The following is a 19184-nucleotide window of genomic DNA, read 5'->3' on the forward strand; positions in this document are numbered from 1 at the left end:
TTGGATTAGGAGGAAGCAAGCCCCTTAGAGAGTGAAAAGAAGTTGCCACTATCCCGTGGGCTGGTGTGCCTTCACCAGGAAGGACGCAGTTGATAGGAAAATGCAGACGTCAGCGAAGTTGAAAGACTCCAGTGAGTCGTCTCCCTCTTCTCATCACCCCTGTGAGGCCCAAATGTGGCTCATCTTAAAGTCATCCTTGTCTGTCCCATCCTATAGGCTTCCCTGTCACTGAGTGACTCAAAGCCCTCACTCTCCCTGTAGTGCCAGGGTGGCTTCTGGCTCGCGTGGCAGAGACCCTCGGAGCAATTCCCTAGCTTTTTAAAATTTATTTATTTATTTATTTATTTATTTTAATTCCCTAGCTTTTGAAAGACACGTCTGTGCCACTAAAACTTATGAGCCTCGTTTATTTATTTGACTAACTACTGGAGGACAATGTTGGTTAAAAAAAAAAAAAAAAAAAAAAAGAGGTGGTACAGTGCAAACAACATGGGATTTGGAGTTGGTCAATACTTGTTCATATCCAAAAGTCAAGCAGCCTTCGCCAAAAGACACATTTAAACACTGTTCTTCCTCACTCTTTTCTCAAGGGCAGGACACAACTGAGAATATTTACTGAGTCCCTGAGATAGGGGCATTTCCTCTCATTGTTTGCTATTTAGCAGCTGTGGCAAGACAGGCCTTGTGGAAAGGACCACAGAGAAGCCACTGGCCTGTTACATCCTAATCTAGGCATTAAGCCTGTCTGCACTGGGCTCATACTTGGTCCAGCCTAGCTCACTAAGATGAGTGTTGGGCCAAAGGCCCAGCTAGAATAAAGTTTTCCTATGCCTAGCATGGTTGGTTTTTAGGAAACATCTTTAAAAGACAGGTCATATTTGACCTGTGTTTTTCTCTCCATCTTGCTAATGCAGATGTGATGCCTGGAACTCTGGCAGCCACTTGAGAACATGAGAATGAGGGATGTACTGTAGCATGGTAGAGTGATAACCTGGATCCAGAAGATTGAGGAAATGCCATGTAGCCTTGGATTGTCAGCTTCTAGCATTCTTTTAATTCAGAGAGAAATAAACTGTCTTGTTTTAGTCACTGTTATATTGGACTTTTCTGGCACATAGGACCTAACCATAACTAATCCAGTGGTCTCATTTGGTTTCTGGAGTCAGATTACCTGAGTTGAAATCCAACCTCCATTATTTTATAGACTCCAATGTGGGAAATCTCTTAACCTTTATAAGCCTTCAGTTTTCTTGACTGTGAAATGGGGGTCATTAATGTACATATCTCTTAGATTTATTATGTATGTTAACATGACATAATGTATATAAAGTACATGGTGTGTGTTCAGTACTCAGTAAATGTTTCTATTACGTTGTTGTTATTACTATTATAATTGCAATCATCATCATCATCCTGGGGCATCTGTAACCCTTGGAGAACTTCCTGGGGGTGGCTATAGGAGGCTATGAGTCATGTGTTCAGGATCCTGGAGCCTGTATCTCTCAGTCTCTTTCCACAAGAGAAACAACTCATAAATTCAGGGAGGTCACTTATCCTCTATGAGCTTCCCTTTCCACATCTAAAGCAGGGTTAATAATAATTTGTAGGCTTGTTGGGAAGATTAAATGAGAAAATATGTGCAAAGTAGCCAGCTCAATGCACAAAGCATGCATGCCACAAATGTTAGCTCCCATCTCTTGGTTGTATTGATACTTGCTTTTACTCTGTAGAGATAAATAGAGCCCCCTCCCCACCCCCTTACTACTCCTAGCCTGGGTAGATTGTAAGTTGGCATTGGCTGCTCAGTGGCTATAGGTGAATCCAGCTGGTGAAGGGCCAGTGGCCCAGCCAGGGCAGAGTTATGCAACCTCACCTGAAGACGCAGGCTGGCAAGCCAGATGGGTGTGGGTGGCAGGAAGTCTCTTGGGGTCTAGGGTAGAGGACAGGGGGATTGGGGGGACAGAGGGAAAATGGGCAAGTTTTACCAGCAGTGTTGGGGGCCTTAGTGAGAGGAGGCAGGAGAATGAGGGCTCTTCCCTTCCCTCTTCAAGAGATACTGCTTTTATTTTTTCAGATCCAACTCTGCAATTTTCAGGGTGAGAAGCCACAGGCAAAATAGTAATCTCTACGAAAACAATAATACTCATCTTAAAGAGCTGTTTATCAGGCTCTAACGAAATGAAATAATTTATATAAAGATGTGTGTGGCATGTAGTATAGGCTGCTTGATCTGACCCATCTTCCATTCACACCAACAAATTCTTGCCTCCTAATGAGTTTGCTATACCTGAATGTGCCCTTGGGGTCCCTGAATACCATCTGCTTATGCCTGAGGTAAGGCTGTGGGGCTGGATGGCTTCATATAGGGTGAGCACAAGCTGTCATAGAAAGCTGGGTATAAAAGCAACCAGTTGCAAAGACCAGGGTGTGATGGAGACAGGGCCTGGGAGTCCTACACCAGCAGCCCTGCCCTTCAAGTCTCTCCCCTCCATGCAACATCTGTATGCTTCCCACTGGACACCATCCTTCCAGCCCAGCACGGGCGATGGAACAGAGAGAGGCCTGCTCTCTGTTCCCTCCTCCACCACCCTCTAAGCAAACATACAGTTCTTGTGGATTTGTATCTCCTCCCTTTTAATTGAAAAAATAAATTTAAATTATAGAAAGATATTAGAAAAAAATACAACGGCGCCTCACTGCTAAATTTAAGTGAAAGTTAACATTTTGCTTTGAATACTTGCCTTGATTTTGTTTTTCAGTAAAAGAAAAAAAGTTACTGACAATGCTAAAATGTTCATTGAACTGCTTTCCAATCCCATCTTTTGGCAACCTCTGTCCTGATATTGCTGTGCATCCCTTCAGCCCATGATTTTTACACTTACCCTATGGGTATGTATATATTTGAGATTTTGTATTTCTTCCCCTGTCCCTTTCATTTTGGAAATTACACATTGTATTTTTATTCTCTTTGTAGTTTCCCTAACACTCTTTTTTTTTTAAATTTAATTTTAATTTTATATTGGGGTATAGCTGATTTACAATGTTGTGTTAGTTTCAGTTGCACAGCAAAGTGATTCAGTTATACATATACATATATCCATTGTTTTTCAGATTCTTTTCCCATATAGTTACAGAATATTGAGTAGAGTTTCTTGTACTATACAGTAGGTCCTTGTTGATTATCTATTTTATATATAGTAGTATGTTTATGTTAATCCCAAACTCCTAATTTATCCCTCCCCACCACCTTTCCCCTTTGGTAACCATAAGTTTGTTTTCAAAGTCTGTGAGTCTGTTTCTGTTTTGTAAATAAGTTCATTTGTATCATCTTTTTAGATTCCATATAAGTGATATCATATGATATTTGTCTTTCTCTGTCTGACTTCACTTAGTATGATAATCTCTAGGTCCATGTTGCTACAAATGGCATTCTTTCATTCTTTTTTATGGTTGTGTAATATTCTGTTGTATGTATGTACCACATCTTCTTTATCCATTCCGCTGTTGATGTACATTTAGGTTGCTTCCATGTCTTGGCTATTGTAAATAGTGCTGCAGTGAACACTGGGGTGCATGTATCTTTTTGAATTATGGTTTTCTCTGGATGTATGCTCAGGAGTAGGATTGCTGGATCATATGGTAGTTCTATTTTTAGTTTTTTAAGGAACCTCCATACTGTTCTCCATAGTGGTTGTACCAATTTACATTCCTACCAACAGTGTAGGGGGGTTCCCTTTTTCTCCATACCCTCTCCAGCATTTGTTTGTAGACTGTTTGATGATGGCCATTCTGACCATCATCAGATACCTCATTGTAATTTTGATTTGCATTTTTCTAATAATTAGTAATGTTGAGCATCTTTTCATGTGCTTTTTGGCCATCTGTATGTCTTCTTTGGAGAAATATCTATTTAGATCTTCTGCCCATTTTTTTGATTGGATTGTTTGGTTTTTTTTGATCCCTACCATTCTTAACATCTATGCTTCATATTTTGGGAACAAATTTTAAATTAATTGATATCTCTATTCTCTTCCTAGAAAAGACACAGAACTACAGAACTCAGAATGCTTTAACTTTGCTCCCATCTTCTGTGTTACCATGGTCTAGTATTTAGTTCTGCCATGTTTTTACTCACCATTTGTCATTATTATTATTTTTAGAATCTACACCATCTAGACTTACCAGCATGTGTGTATATATATATATATATACATTTTCTCACACAACTGTTTCTTGCAATCCCATCTCTCTTCATTTTTCTGAAGTAATCCTTTAGTAGTTATTCAAAGAAGATCTGTGTTTAGTTAACTCAATTTTTTTCTGAAAATATCTTTCCTTTTTCCCCCATCTCAGATGTGGGTCAGCTGAGTACAGAACGGCAGATGGACTTTTTTCCCCCTACTTAGCACTTTTAAGATATTATTCCCTCATCTTCTGGCAGCTATTGTTGCCAATAAGAAGGGTGATATCAATCTGGTAGACATTTCTTTGAAGATAATCTTCCTCTCTTCTCTAGTATCTTTGAAAATATTATCTTTTCCTTAGATGTTCTGTGGTTTCACAATCATGTGGCTAAATGTGTATTTGTTTTTACTTATTCTATGTGTTTTCCAAGCCAAGGCTTAGAACCTTTCTTCAAATCTGGAAATTCCTTAGCCATCATCTCTGCAAATATTACCTCTCACCCTCTTCTCTGTTGCCTGGCTTTCTGTAGCACTTACTGACAGATAGATACAGAAATATTAAAACATACTCTCCATGGCTCTCAATTTCCTTTTCATACATTTTTTCTTTCACATATTTAATAAAACGTCCTTTTCTTTATGTTGTGTTCTAGATGATTTTTCTTAGATCTGTTTTTCAAGTCACCAGTTTCCTTCATGGCTCTGTCAATGGACTATTGAACCAGCCTGTTGAAGTTGTTATCTTTTTTTCAATTTGGATGATTATGTTTTTCAATTTTAGAACTTTATCTTAGTTCTTTTTCAAACCAATTCTTCTTTTCTCATAACGTCTGCACTTGCTGTATAGATTTTGTTCTTCTAGTTTTAAAACGTTTTAGACAAACTTATTTAAAATTCCTTTTCAGAAAGCTCAGTTGGCAATTCCTTGGGAATGATTCCTCTCACTTGTAATTTTTGCTGACACTTGTGGTTTTGCATTTCCTTGTGTGCTTTATAAGTTTTGTCTCATCTTCAGCAGGAATTATCTTCTGCTGAGTCCTATATATTCTCTAGTATTTGGAGACACCCCACTGGTGTAGTTTCTTCATTATAGGATTCTTTTTTCTAAATCAGTTTTACTTCATTTTATTGACTTTGGGCTTTTTTTTCCTAGTAAGAAGTGTGAGAATTTGGGTTTTATACTAGCACATACAGGCTAAGTGCTCCAATTTCTTTCGTTAACTCTTTTTCTTTTTTCTTACCCACACCCTGCGGTGGCCAACCAGTTTCTCTGCTGACTAGCAGGAGTTTTTCTGATGGGATCATACTTTCCAAAATAATTTCTTCCTAGTTCCAACTCCTTGTGGTAAACAGGAACTGTGGCCTTGACTTCCGTCTGTGATATTAAAGCCCTCCATAAGGCCATGTTTCTCACATTTCAAAGTACGTATGAATCACTTGGGGAACTTGTTAAAATGAAGATTCTGATTCAGTAGGTCCGGGGCGGGCCTGAGATTGTGCATAACAAATTCCCAGGTAATCCTGATGGTACTGATTCAAAACTGCTTGGAGGAGCAGAGTCCTCCAGCGTGTACATCTCTTGTCAGTTACCCCTGTGGACCTGGTGGCTTTACTTCTCACTCTCTGTTCTACACTCTCTGTTTTTGACTACTGGAAAGTTCCCTCTAGAGGGTCCCTTCAACCTTAGTCTAGGAGACCTAGGCTCTTTCCTGTTCCAGAAAAACTCTAGGTAGCAAGTGTTTTAATTAAGTATGGCTATGAGTCACAAACACCCCCTCCCCCCAAAACAGAGGCTTAAACTAGGTAAATATTTCTCACTCACATAAGAGGATCCAGAGTTAGGAAGTCTAGGGCTGTATGGTGGGTCTACAATCCTCAGGGACTAAGACTCCTTGCATTTTGCTGCTCTGTCATTCTTGGTATGCTTCCTCACAATTTAAGATAGCTACAAGAGTTCCAGCCATCTCATCACACTCCCACCGTCAGAAAGAAAAGATAGATTAAGAAAGGCAATCCTTTAAGGATACTTCCCAGCAGTTACAAATGCCAGTTCCATTTATGTCTCACTGACTGGCATTTAGTCACATGTTTACTTCTAGTTGCAAAAGTGGCTGGGAAATGTAGTATTTATTCTGGGTGGCTAGATGCCAGCTAAAAGTTGAGGCATCTACTGCTAAGGAAGAGGGGAATTGATATGCAATAGTTTCTGCCATAATCAGAATGCAGTTTTCTAGAATCTTAAGGCATTCCCTTAGCCTTGGACCCAGAAGATTGGTGGGGTGGTGGAGGCGGTGATGATGAAAAAAAAACAACCTTGTTTGCAAAATGGCAGTTTTGGAGCTCCAATAACCAAGGAACACAAGTTTTTAAAAAGATAAATATACCAAGAGGAAATTATACCCTCTGATTAGTCTATTCCTTGCATGAAAAGAAAGCAGAATCTTGAGTACCTCATGATGTCTACAAATGCCAGCATTTTCCCTCAAAGTCTTGCAAAATTTGCCAAGAATAACTGGGTGACAAAAGAGAAAAGAAAGAAATGGAGACACCCTGAGAAGTCAGAGCACTGGAGACTGGGGCAGGAGCAGACCTTTAAGAAGATGGGAGCAAAACCAGTTGGCAAGAATGGAGAGGAGCAGCTGTCCATGGGTCAGGGGCGGAATGGCTGGAGATGCTGACATTGCCCTGTCTGGGTGCCTGTATGGGGGTAGAGCCAGGTGGCGGAGGTGGAGGGAGAAGGAGCAAGAGAGGAGACACACCAGGCATCATGTCACACTTCAGGACCTCTAAGGTCTCAATACCAGGCTGCAGAGAGCTGGGCAGTGCAATCAGAAGTCTCGGGGTAGAGAAGAGAAGGCAATTTCTGCATGTAAATACCCACATCAGCTCTATGGTTAGGACCCAGCACAAGGACTGGCCTGTTATGATCATCCCCAGTCACCAAGTACAGAAATGTTGTATCTTAACGTTATATGTGTAATGCACATTAGCATATTAGTGACTAGAAGTCCTGCCTTAAAAACAAACAAACAAAACTAGATTTGCGTTGGAGATTTTTTTTTTAAATTAATTAATTAATTAATTTTTGGCTGTGTTGGGTCTTTGTTTCTGTGCGAGGACTTTTCTCTAGTTGCGGCAAGCGGGGGCCACTCTTCATCGCGGTGTGCGGGCCTCTCACTATTGCGGCCTCTCTTTGTTGCGGAGCACAGGCTCTAGACGCGCAGGCTCAGTAGTTGTGGCTCACGGGCCCAGTTGCTCCGCAGCATGTGGGATCTTCCCAGACCAGGGCTCGAACCCGTGTCCCCTGCATTAGCAGGCAGATTCTCAACCACTGCGCCACCAGGGAAGCCCTGCGTTGGAGATTTTTACTTTTTTTTTTTTTGACTATGGAATCCCTTTTTCATGGAACACCAATTAACTGCCTTTGCCCTAGTGTACCTCACAGTACCCTCTAGAAAAATCGTGACACGGATAAGTAAGCCAATTGCCTGGGAGAAGCACTACTATTTTTGGTACTAAATTCAGACAGAGTTAACCCTGAGGCTACTTAGTAATGCAAACACCGTGTGATGTAGCAAACAATGTCTTCAACAGCCTTCTTACCCCAAACGTTATAATGCTTTTCATGAGACTGTTTCTTGTAATTATATTAAAAAATGCTGATGGAATCACACCAAAAATGGTTCAGCAAAAGCAGTTCTGCCGGGGCCAAGGTGACGCATTCCAGGCATCTGTGTTTCAGTTGCTCTGGCGGGATCCAGGGATTGTGTTAGGAAATCTGGTAGAGTGGATGAACTGCTTATCCTTCAAGCAATCCTCTCTGAATAGTGTTATTTCTCAGCAGGGATTTTAAGTAAATATTTAGTGGTAGGGCATTCAAATGGTACTTCCTAGCTGGACCTGAAAGGCGTTGCTTTTTATGCCCTCTGAGTTCCTATCCACATCTTGACTGACAGTCGAGCTTGGGTGAGTTTGGCATCCCTTTGGAAAGCTGAGCCCTCCCATCATTGCCCACCAGCAAGATCAGAACTCTCTCCTGAAGTTGCCTTGAGCCCATTCCAGGGCATAAATGAATGAGCAGACCAGGGCCCCAAAACCTACTTCAATTAACATGGCTGAAGTAGTGCCCATGGCCAAGAATGTTTAAGATTGGTATAACCAGACACTTGCCACTGCCAAATAAAATCTTGGCAAAGCACCAGAGAATGCCTGGCTTTGGGCAATGCTACTGTCAGGACCCTATCCAAGAAAAAACTCTCCGTCAGTGCCAAGGTAACTAAATGAAGTAACTTGTACTGGATCGTTGTTTATAAATCCGTTCAAATGTGGAATGCCTCTGAGAGATAACATATTTAGTTTTAGGACCATTGACTTGTGGGCTTTCTTTCTGAAAATAATTGGCTGGCACGGCACATTTATTTTCGGGTCACCTCTAATTTGAGGTAATAAAATGTCATCTCTGTCTACAAGAACCTCTGTCTTTTTGCTCTGCGTGGGGACGGGGATGTTGGGATTGGTATCCAGGACACCCAAAGGATCATTAGGAAAAAAGCTAGAAAGAAATGATTCCAGAATATATCCCTCCAGTGTGCTTGTCTGGCCAGTTTTCACAGCAGACATTGAATCCCACTGACATAGATACCATCATCCAGAACTGTTCTAGACAGATATCAACAGTCCAAGCTCTAAGTAGCGGTCTAGGCCAGGATCCACTCCAGGTCAACAGCAGTCACACATCATCTAATAGGGATTGCTCTAGGGATTGACTGTAATGGTGACTGAGTATTCCAGTGGATGGAATAGCTGTGTCCGATGCTTGCATGTTCCCTAAAGTGTAAGAATTTGATATTTGCTGAAATATGCACTTGATTTGCTGACAGTGCAAATCTCAGGTAGAGAGAGAACCTTTTATTAATGGTCTCCAGCATTTGCATTCTGTTTTCCATCAGAATGGAAGTGAAAAGAATCTTCTATGTATTAATATATGTGTACATGAGAAATAGATTCTCCCCAAAAGCCAACTCCTGTTGCTAGTGAAAGAACTGAAGAAGTTTAAGAAAAGAGACATTTTGGATAAGTTAGAGTGAAATATCACTCATACACACACACACACTCACACACACACGGATGGTAATTTAGTACATGATAAATGTGGCATTGCCAATAAATGGGAGAAAGGATACTCAATAAATGAGATTGAGACCATCAAAAGTTTAGGAAAAAAATAACTCCCCTTTTTTCCCCATATACAAACATTTATTCTAGATGGAATAAAGAGCTAAACTACCCCCCAAAACAAAACAACACAAAAAACCTTCAAAATATCTGAAGAAAATATAAATGAATATTTGATGAATCTTAGAAGTGGCAAAGGGTGCCACAAAGGAGACATTTATTGTATTTGCATAAACATAACAACTTTGGACAAAAGAGACTGTAAACAAAATCAAGAGACAAATGACAGCCTGGGAGAGAGTGTTTGTAACTTACGTATGTGAGAGACAAAGGATTAAAAACCACAAAATACAGTTTCTATAAAATAGCAATTAAAAAGCAAACAACCCAGTAGAAAAATGGATACAAAATAGGAATAGGCAACTTATAGTAAAAATAAAAAAGACCACAAAATTGACTAGTAATCAGAGAGCTAAAAGTTGTCAGTAAAATGGTTTCCTAATATCAGATTAGTAAAAATTTGAGAAGGTTTAAATTTTCTGTGTTGGCAGGATGGGGGAAATTTTTGGTGGAGTGGAATATAAATTCTGCCCTTAGGGCAGCAATGTGGCAGAGGCAGACAAAACTTTCAATACACAAATCATCTAACCCAGGTAAGCACTTGCACACGTGCCCAAAGAGGCATGTGAAGGGAAATATTTTTCAACATCATATGAGGAAAAATTTAGAAACACCTGAAATGCTCGTTCATAGGTATCTCTCTGCTATGGAATACAATGTAGCACTTAAAAGGATAAGGAATTTACTGGCATAGAGAGGTCTGCTGGGTATAAGAGAAAGTGCAAGTGGCATCACTGCACACATGGCACAATACCACGTAATACGGGTCTCCAGGCATGAGGTCTGTAAGGAACAGGTCATACCAATTGTGTGTGTGTGCACGCTCTCTCAGTAGGGAAGTGTGATGAACTAGGGAGGAGATTGGTGAAAGGGAACTTTGTTTTTTTCTCTACTTACTTGTATGTTGTTTAACACACACATACACACAAGAATGTATTCATGTATTACTTGCATATTTAAAAAACAAAATTACACACACAGAATGGAATGTTGCATTCTGTAGTGGCTTGGACACTGAAGTGAGTGATTCTGTCATTTTGCTATACCTTCACTCATTCATTCATTTAACAAATATTTTTTGAGTGCCCACTATGTGCCCAACACAGAAACTAGAGAAAGACTAGAGAAAGCTATCTATAAAACTTATTTCAGTGAGTGCTCTGGTTAGCAACTGTGTTAGTCAGCTCGGGCTGCCGTAACAAAATACCACAGACTGGGTGGCTTAAGCAAAAGAAATTAATTTTCTCTTTCTAGCTCTGGAGGCTGGAAGTCTAAGATCAGGATGCCAGCATGGTTGGGTTCTGGTGAGAACTCTCTTCCTGGCTTGCAGATGGCTACCTTCTTGCTGTGTCCTCACATAGTGGAGGGATTGATAATGACAGAGACAGAGACAGAGACAGAGATTAAGAGAACTTTTCTAATAAGGGCACTAATTCCATCATGGTGGCTCGACTCTCATGACCTCATTTAATCCTAATTATCTCTCAAAGGCCCCACCTCCAAATACCATCACATTGGGGGTTAGGGCTTCAACATATGAATCTGGAGGGGACATAGTCCGTAACGATGATACATCCTATAGCGTGTTAAAAATAAAAATTTGACAGAGACTTCAAGGTACAACAGATGTGAACTTACATAGTTAGATCACCACTTGCAGAATGTACAAAGGAAATGGAATTGGTGACATTACCTTGTCCCCCTTGAGAGTATAAAATGGTTGAGGCAGTGGAGAGGGAGAATAGATGAGCAAAGAAGTTTCTCTGGAGGGAGCTGTTGCAGTGCCGACTCCCTCCCCTCAGTGCGTGTGCGTGTGCGTGTGTGCGTGCGTGTGTTGGTGAAAGACACACAAGACAGCTGGAGAGACTAACCACTCCCTCCCCTTCCCACCAAAAACTTTCAGCCTAAAGCAAAGTGGAGCTGGAGGAGGGAGGAAGGCATGCTCTTTTTTTTTTTTTTTTTTAAATGAATTTATTTATTTTATTTTTGGCTGCGTTGGGTCTTCGTTGCTGCACGCGGGCTTTCTTCTGGTTGCGGTGAGCGGGGGCTACTCTTTGTTGTGGTGCGCGGACTTCTCATTGCGGTGGCTTCTTTTGTTGCAGAGCACGGGCTCTAGGCGCTCGGGCTTCAGTAGTTGTGGCATGCGGGCTTGAGAGCGCAGGCTCAGTAGTTGTGGCGCACAGGCTTAGTTGCTCCGCGGCATGTGGGATCTTCTCGGACCAGGGCTTGAATCCATGTCCCCAGCATTGGCAGGCGGATTCTTAACCACTGTGCCACCAGGGAAGTCCTTTTGCTCTTAAATCAAGTTTAATCTTTATACATAAATGGGCATTCAACTTACTGAATCAGGACTGTGTCTGTCACTTAGTGAGTGACTTAGTGTGTCAACAACCTAAGACTGAACTAAAAAGTCGTGGACCTACAAGGAGTTTTTATTTCGCGGTAGAGGAAGACTGCCCACGTGGAGTCAGGTTTAAAGGGATAATGAGAGATGAAAATAAAATTGTGCTTTGATTACATCATAAGTCATGCGTGGTCAATATACCAGTTACATATAATTGCTCATCAAGCGAGAGACAAAACTATAGAGTAAGTGGAAAGGGAGGGTGGTGTGTGCTTCCAGGCTGCACATAGGATACCTGTGGCTTTCCATCTAAATGTGATTCCCAAGCAAGCCAGGAGTCTGTCCAGGCTTAGCTCCATTTGTGAATTTGGACATTCACGAAGACCCCCTGATGTACCTCTTTCAGATGCCAAGGGTTTACTATGGTACATTTTGGAAGGTTTTCCACTAAAAAATATCCAGTTAAAATTATGCCTTGGCACCTGAAAGATTAGCCTCCATTTATCCAGAAAGTGCAGCTGTCTGGTTGGAATTTACTGCTACAGTATTTTGAGATTCTACATAGTCTCTGGAGATTCATGAAAGCCTCTCTGAAGGTATGGAGAAGGCATCTAAAAGACCTGCCGGCCCCAGCAGCCCAGGGGAGACTCTCCTGGCAAAATTTTCCCCCTTTCCTCTTTCAAGACTCAGCTCCAGTGTCACCTTTGTGAAGATGTCCCCATTTCTATGGTTACATCAATTACTTCTTTTTCTGGATTACAGCTGAACAGTCTACCTACCTGTTAATACATTTATATTGTATGCAACAGATTTATTTGCTTATCTGCTCTCTCATAAGATCTTCAGCTTCTTGAAGGTAAGAAATGCTGTGTTTCATCAGCTTTAAGATACACATTTCCACCCCCCCCATGTTTTTACATTTCTGAAATTAGGATAGCTTTTGATGGCGTGTCACAGTTTCATTGGCAATATATTTTTTCTGTGGTACATAATTTTTTTTAGTGGTACATACAGTAATGGTATATCTCATAATTGGTGATAACTTAGAATTAATGAACTATGGCATATCTAATTTACCATTGTAGTCTTAAACAGCTAGTACACCGCCTGGTATGCAGTAGGGTCTCCATAAATTCATGAAACGAGCAGATTTTGTGATGGTGGATTTCACCAGCAGGTGTCACTAATCTGAGTAATTCTGGCATTGGAGAGCAAAACCATAGGCGGCAGACTTTGGGGGTTGCAAAACTTCCAGAGTATTGAAGGGGATGTAATAATTAGGGTAACCCCTGCTGCTTGCTGTAACAGCTAGCTCTCCAAACTGCATAATGGCTCAAACTCAGAAGGAGTTTATTTCTTGCTATCATTAGCTGTTCAGACCAGGTGCTCCTTTTTGCTGGTGACTGTTCTCAGTGCAGTGTTTCAGGGACACAGGCTCCTTCCATGTTGTGGTGCGGTCATTCTCCAAGGCGTCTCATCAGCACCCCCATCCAGGCAGAACAGTTAAAGAGAGTGTAGAAGGCAGGTCCGCTTTTAAAGCCTTGTTCTGGAAATGATTCATATTCCACTGGTGAGAATTCATCTTGTACCACATCTAGATGCAAGCCAGGGAGTGGGAGCCAGGAAATGTAATCCTTAGCTGGGCATCCATTTTCCAGTAACAACCCTATGCGATGGAGTGGGAGCATGTATTTTGGTGGGAAGCTAGCTCTCTAGCACGGGGAACCACTGGACTCTTGGCCCTTATCAGGTAGGGCTGTCTGCTTCTTGTTGCAAGTTTAATTTTGGCTTCCAACTTCAACTGTACTAGCCAATAATTTCTTAGTTGCAAGAGACAGAAACCCAACTCTGACCAGTTTTAGTAAAAATGGAAACACCCCTGTTAGGTGTAGTTAGACCCAGGAGCTAAAATAATGTCAATCATCTTTCTTTCCTTCCTTTCTGCTTTTCACTGTACTTGTCTTAATTCACGAACAAAAACTCTCCATAACATGGGAAAGAGAAGGATGCCTTACTGGGTCCTTTCAGCCCATAATCTTAGGAGGAAGGAGAAAGCTAGGGATCAGTAGGGATCATAGGGATCATTCCCCCTGCAAACCAAACCAAACCAAATGTTTGGCTCTAATTGGGTCATGTGACCACTCTTGGGCCAATGGCTGTGTCCAGGGGGCGTGGCGTGTTCTGAATGGAGAGCTTGACAGCCCTATGAGAATCACCTGGAATGAATGGGGGGAGGGGCAGTTCCTAACAGGAAAGGATGAAGAGACAAAAAGTGAAAGTTGTCCACTGTTCCCAGCACCACTACTGGAGCTTCATCTCCAGCCATTCCTCCTCTGCAGCTGCCCCAAATTGATGCCATTTCTCAAAATATACCAGACCCCTTTAGAGATTCCCTGTTGTACCCCCTTTCTGAAATGACCTCTCTCCCATTCTTCTCCCCTATTCATCCATCAAGACCAGATCACAGTCATCTTTGCAAAGCTATTCTTGACACCCTAACCTCACCCCAGCCAGCCCGGTTACAGCTACCAAACAGGCTTTGCGTTCACACTGACAGCTTTGAGTAGGGTTCCCTGTGCTATACAGTAGGTCCTTGTTGATTATCTGTTTTATACATAGTAGTGTGTATATGTTAATCCCAGACTCCTAATTTATCCCTCCCCCCCACCTTTTCCCTTTGGTAACCATAAATTTGTTTTCGAGGTCTGGGAGTCTGTTTCTGTTTTGAAAATAAGTTCATTTGTATCATTTTTTTTTTTTTTTTTAGATTCCACATATAAGTGATATCATATGGTATTTGTCTTTCTCTGTCTGACTTACTTCACTCAGTATGATAATCTCTAGGTCCATCCACGTTGCTGCAAATGAATTTCTTGTTCAAGTTTTTTGCATATTTTCTACTGGATTTTACATCTTTCTCATTGATGTGTAGGAATTCTTTAGATGTTCTGAATACTATTTCTTCGGCCGTTATATGTGGTGCAACCATTTCTTCATACTCCGAGGCTTGTATTTGCACTCTTTACTCCTTTTAATATAAAAAAGTAACATGTTAAAAAAATTGACTGAGCTTTGAGGCTGCATCTCAGGCCCACACAAAAGTGGGTTCTGTGGTTCTGCCATGCTGATCACACCTGCAGTTCAGAGCTGGCTGGCCTGGGAGCAGCCTGTGATGTATTGTGTTGGCTGAGGTGTAAAATGCCATCTTGTCCAGAGCAAACACCAGTGCCAGGGAAGTCCTCATCCCCATCACACAGGGACCGAGTCGGGGAGAGAGAGGGCTGCAAGGAGTTGGCTGCCCACAAAGCTCCAATTAGCCCCCAAATTATCTCCTGCGTCACGTGTGCAAGGATTTCTAACCAAAATTTGCTGGAAAATGGATTCTCAATGCTTCTGTCTATTTACCTAATACTTAACCCAAGGATAACAACATACATACAAATTTAAAATAAAACACATGTTGGGTTTTTTTTAAATAAAAATTTGAAACAGATGGTCTCTTTTAAGACAAATATTTATTCCCCTGACATTTTTTTTCACTTATATGTTTATATTTTTAAATATAGGCTTTATGCAGAGACCTTAGCGATGTCACGATAATAAAATCCATGTTTTTCATAATTGTCTATTTCCTAGAAATGCATGGCTGGAAGCAACCTCAAGAAGCTATCTCTGGCATCCCCCTCCTCCAGGCAGGCCAACATGCGACCAGCTGAGACCAACTGGTGTTTATTCTGTTTATCTTGGAGTCTTTTGAGGAAGGAAGCTGTAAACTCTTTTTTACTGAGCTCATGGACTCTCCATTGAGTTTTAGATCCCTTGGCTGGGTGAAGAGTTCTTGGATAGGGCAGAGTTCAGAGCAAAGCTTCTCAGAGTGTTTTTCTCCCTGGTGTCTCCCTTGTTATACTCTTGCCAATCCCACCCTGAATTTGCAGTGCAACCACCTTGACTTCGTCACCGCACGCTTAACTTGGGTTTCATTATTACCTGTTCAGATCCCTTTGTGCACATCTTTGATACGGTCAGTTGTCATCTTGACCAGGGCCATTATTTTTTCTTCCCCTAAGGTAGGTGAATGTCTAAAGGGAGAATCAACAGATGTATGAGATATTAGGCAGAAAAAGATGGACACTATTCAGAAGTCATTGTTAAGAAGAGGCCAGTCCTTAGCCTGAAGTATGCGACCTGAAGATCTTTCCTTTGTGAGAAATACATTGATTTTTCTGTATTCTTGTATCAGTTAGCTTTTGCTGTGTAACAAACTGCTCCTAAAGAGTACTGCCTTAAAATAACAGTATTCTTTCTCCCTATTCTATGGGACGGCTGGGCCAATTGTCTGGTCTGGACTAGCTTGGCTGGGGATGGATAGCCTAGGATGGCCTCACACTCATGTTTGGTGGTTAGCTCTAGTCATCTGAAGCAGTAAAGAACACTTGGTCTCATGTTTCTTACTGTCCAGCAAGCTGGTCTGGGTTTATCTACATGGTGGTTGCTCTTGGTTCCCAAGAGCAGCAAAAGAGAGCAAGCAAGTGCATTTCAAGTCTCCATTTAGGTTATGCTTGCTATTGTTCCCTCAGCCAGAGCAAGTCACTAGGCTAGCCCAGAGTCAGGACAGGAGGCCATATCAAAGGGCCTGGACAGAGGGAGGCCATCTTTGCAAGCTTACCCCACTTCTTGAGATCAGGAGAAGGAAGGTGTCCCTTCTTGGTTCCTATAAAATCCAGATGGCCTGACAACATTCTCAAAGAAAGAAAATCTTGCAGTTTCTCATCTCAGATCTCATCCTCACCGAGTATTTGATTCAATGCTATTCTTCCATGCCAGTCTTCCACACAGTCTCCTTTTGATGAGGACTTGTATACCTCTGACTCCTGGCATAGTTCTGGGCAGATAGCAAATGCTCAATAAATAGTTTTGAATGAATGAATGAAAACTTGTCTTCCTAAGAGAGGTTGTGCTAACTTGATTTGATTTCACTGTAACCTTCCTTATTTGCTTGATAACATGAAATAACTGGCTTCCAACCATCCCAGGTAGGAAGTGGTTTGAAAACCTAGATCAGATCAAGTCCCTCTCCTTCTTAAATGTCTTCAGAGGCTTTCTGTTATGCTTATAATAAAATCCAAATTCCTTACCATGGCTTAAAAACCCAACATGATCTGGTCCCTGCATTTCCTGCCTTATCCCATTATTTCTTCTCATCAAGTATCAAGCAAATTATTTCTTTTCATCCCCGCTTACCTACCAAGTTCGGCCATAATGGCCTTCTTTTTGTTCTTAGAACACATATACATGTCATATTAAAGTTTTTCCCCTCCCACCTAGAGTGTTTCTCCTTGGAATGCTGCCCTCATCCCCCAAGCCCCCAGTCTTCACAGGTTGGCTCCTTCTTTTCATTCAAACTTCATCCCTCAAATAGGCCATCCCTAATCATCTACATGAAGGTATCTCCTCAGCCACTCTCTATCACCAAACCATTTCAGTCCTCTGTGTAGCTCTTGACACTGTCTAATGCTGCCCCCACTTATTTATTTGTTTCTTTGTCTATAGTTTGTCCTCCATCTCCCACGAGAATGTTAGTTCCAGGATAGTACCTTGTCCATCCTGTTCACTGCTGCATCTCCAGTATCTAGAACTTTGACTGGCACATAGTATGTGCTCAAGAAATATTGGGGGTAATGGGAGACTCTGACCTGATTCTTTAGGTCTTAATTTCTTATTTCTCCTTGTTTAATTGACAAACAAAAAAGAACACCCTCCATTAAATTACTTAGGGGAAATGTAATCTGGTTCCTTCTCTATAACAATTCCCTACAACATAAGGTAACATACTACCTAATATGGACATAGAGGAACTAACTGCTAGAGAATCTCCGTTTGCATTGATTGCTTTAAAAAAAAATCAGGAACAAAAACTAAAACTCGAGGAACAAAACGTTAAGATGACATAGCAATGAATTATTCTGATGATTCCTTTTATGGCAATAGCTCTACAGTGTGACCTTTTCTTCAAAATATTTTAAAAGTTAAAAAAAAATCAAACCAAATAGTACCGAAGGGCTTAAAATGAAAAACAACAGTTGTCTGCCCTTCCCACCCCACTCTCCTACCCCTTGTTCTGCTACTGAGAGACGTTCACTTTTATCTGTTTCTGTTTTTAGATCTAAAGTGTATCTAAATAATGTGCTTATACTGTTTTGCCTTGATTTATCAACTTCAGACATTATCTTCTGACGTCTGGCTATCATGGATGAGGATCTAGCTCTCTACAGCTCTCTTTCATGTTGCAGGCTTTCCCCGGAATCTGGGGATCCTTGGTTGTTGTTCATATGTGAGAATGAAGGCCAAAGAAGTATCTGTGGGGGCTCTGTGTTTATGGGTAGTCACTGGAAGCTTTGGTTGGAGTGAGAATGAAGGCTGGGGGTGGCACCTGGCCATCGTGCTGTGTTTCTGAAATGCCAGGATGCTGGAGCTTTCTTTACTGGGGTACCACCAACAGCCTCTGCTGCTCCTGTTTTCCTAGACAACAAAATTTCCCTAGAGAAGCGTGCCCCTCAACCCTCTTCTTATCTCCTCTGGACCCTTCCCCTCTGCCCTCTCTCCTCTCTCTTTCTTTCTTCCCTCTCTAGCCTATGGTTCAGAGCCTGGTTGTAGGCCATTGTGTCCGCTGAGGAAGGGGAGGTGTCAGAGTGTCGTTTACCATTCTGTATACAGATTTTGAATTAATCTCTTACTTCTCACTTTCATCCTCTACCTTGTCTGCTGTCTCCAAGTCATGACCCTCTCCACGGTATGGCCAAGAAGGTTCTAGGAGGTCAGGATCCCTCCTCTGCCACCTACTTTGCTTCTTCAGTGAATTATCCACTATGGACTTTAAGTTTCCCAGAAATGGGATGAAATGCTTCCTTTGCTGAAGAACCCCTTCCCGTTTTCTTCCATATTAAGAGGTAATACCTTAAAAATGAATTTTAGGGACTTCCCTGGTGGTCCAGTGGCTAAGACTCCGCGCTCCCAATGCAAGGGGCCTGGTCAGGGAACTAGATCCCACATGCCGCAACTAAGAGTTCGCATGCCGCAACTAAAGATCCTGCATGCCGCAACTAAGACCCAGCACAGCGAAACAAATAAAATTAACTAATTAATTAATTAATAATAAAAAAGTAGAAGTGATCCAGTTACAAAGCTTTATTAAAAAAATGAACTTTAATGGGGGTCTCATAAAGGACAGAAGGTGAATGCATGTGCTCATCTGCGATCCTTAGAATATCTTGAATCTTCTTTTACTTAAAAACTTTCTCTTATGCCGTTCAATTTAGATCTTTATCATTTCTTTTAAAGATAAGTATTCTATAGATTTTTGC

The sequence above is a fragment of the Balaenoptera acutorostrata genome, chromosome 12 (assembly GCF_949987535.1).
Source record: "Balaenoptera acutorostrata chromosome 12, mBalAcu1.1, whole genome shotgun sequence".
In the NCBI taxonomy this organism is placed as follows: Eukaryota; Metazoa; Chordata; class Mammalia; order Artiodactyla; family Balaenopteridae; genus Balaenoptera; species Balaenoptera acutorostrata.